Below are 1,970 nucleotides of genomic sequence, written 5' to 3' on the forward strand. Positions count from 1 at the left end.
TGTTGTGTTCTGTTCTGCTCTGTTGTGTTCTGTTGTGTTCTGATCTGTTCTGTTGTGTTCTGCTCTGTTCTGCTCTGCTCTGCTCTGTTCACACTTAAGACAACTAGCTCTGACCGTAGCGCTCATAGCGGCGAACAATATATTTTGCTGCCTGTTGAAGAGCGACAGAAGTTGTTTCGGCTGTGTTCGGTATATGAAAAATTCATATCAAACGGGAAATTAAAACCGGTATACCGGTTCAACCGGTTCAACTGGTATACCGCCCAGCCCTAGATGAGATCTGGTTCTGCCGGAAACCGGTGGATTGCTCCCTCCAGGTGGGGACGGAGTGCCTGCCTCAAGCAAAGGAGTTCAAGTATCTCGGGGTCTTGTTCACGAGTGAGGGTAAGATGGAGCGGGAGATCGACAGGCGGATCGGTGCGGCTGCAGCAGTAAAGCAGGCGCGGCACCAGACCGTCTTGGTGAAGAGGGAGCTGAGCCGGAAGGCAAAGCTCTCAATTTACCAGTCGGTCTACGTTCCTACCCTCACCTATGGTCACGAACTCTGGGTCGTGACCGAAAGGACAAGGTCGCGGCTACAAGCGGCCAAAATGAGTTTCCTCCGTAGGGTGGCCGGGCTCAGCCTTAGAGATAGGGTAAGGAGCTCGTCATCAGGAGGGAGCTTGGAGTCGAGCCGCTACTCCTTCGCGTCGAAAGGAGTCAACTGAGGTGGTTCAGCATCTAATTAGGATGCCTCCTGGACGCCTCCCACTGGAGGTTTTCCAGGCACGTCCAACTGGGAAGACACCCCGGGGAAGACCCAGAACACGCTGGAGAGATTACATCTCCCATCTGGCCTGGGAACGCCTCGGGATCCCCCAGAATGAGCTGGAACATGTTGCCGGTGAGAGGGAGGTCTGGGTCAGCCTGCTGGGCCTGCTGCCACCGTGACCCGACCCCGGATAAGAGGAGATGGATGGATGGATGGATGGATTAACTTTATGTTAGTTCATTAAATAATGATTCATAAATGATGGCTTTGGTCACCACAGACATATTTTTAGCTTATATTTCTTAATAAATATCAAACAAACAAAAACACATTTATTGTGTTATTATTTATTATTCTATTTATTAAATCTAATATTTTTATGTCCGTTTAAACGACAACTTATTGCTTCAAAATTATTCAAAACTTTTATACAAATATAAGAATATATATTTTGTATAATTATAATATAATAAAACTCCTCTCTCCTTGGTCTCTTCTGTGTCTCCTCTCTCCTCTCTCCTTGGTCCCGGTAAACCACACAGAGTGAGACCTCTCCTCGGTATCTCCTCTCTCATTGGTCCCGGTAAACCGGACAGAGTGAGACCTCTTCCCGGTAACTCCTCACTCCTTGGTCCCAGTAAACCACACAGAGTGAGACCTCTTCTCGGTGTTTCCTCTCTCCTTGTCTCTAGGTAACGGTCACCTGCAAAAACACACCAGGACTCGCGGAGCTCAAACCCACCGACCGACGGACCAGAACCCTCGTCCGGCTCCAGGACACCGAACCCCCGCTGCACCTCTCTGCCGCTGATCGATACCGATCAATCGATACCAGGATCGATCGACTCCGATGTCCGCCGCGGTGGATCAGAACCGGCGCGTGGCCTGCGACACCGGGGAAGCGAGCGATGACATCATCAGCGCGTGAGAGTCCCGATCGTCCACGCGTGAGCTGATCGATCATCTATCAGGTGAGTTGATCTCCTTATTGAAGCACCAATCAGAGCCTCAGGATGGTTCTGATGTCTAATCAGGTGATTGGTTCAATACTTCATATTCAATGATTATTGATTAGCTAGTAATCACTGGTTCCTTTCTAACAGTACAAGTACACAATACTGTGAGTATTCACTGGTTACTCTCTAACAGTACAAGTACACAATACTGTGAGAATTCACTGGTTCCTTTCTAACAGTACAAGTACACAATACTGTGAGTA

The 1,970-nt window shown here is 48.8% G+C and overlaps 1 protein-coding gene across 2 annotated transcripts in view; it reads left to right on the top strand.

The window, feature by feature from the left end:
• Positions 1–1,453: 1,453 nt before the first annotated feature.
• lrrc73 (leucine rich repeat containing 73) overlaps positions 1,454–1,970 on the top strand; it is an 8,518-nt gene continuing 8,001 nt past the window's right edge. The window contains exons 1-2 of one of the 2 annotated variants that reach the window (XM_031878837.1): positions 1,454–1,722; positions 1,855–1,871. The gene's annotated coding sequence lies outside the window, so the exon portion shown is untranslated. The remainder of the gene's footprint in view (positions 1,723–1,854; positions 1,872–1,970) is intronic. The other variant, XM_031878834.1, reaches the window with a different exon arrangement.

Source organism: Anarrhichthys ocellatus, unplaced genomic scaffold (assembly GCF_004355925.1).
Source record: "Anarrhichthys ocellatus isolate YVR2014 unplaced genomic scaffold, GSC_Weel_1.0 scaffold205, whole genome shotgun sequence".
Lineage (NCBI taxonomy): Eukaryota > Metazoa > Chordata > Actinopteri > Perciformes > Anarhichadidae > Anarrhichthys > Anarrhichthys ocellatus.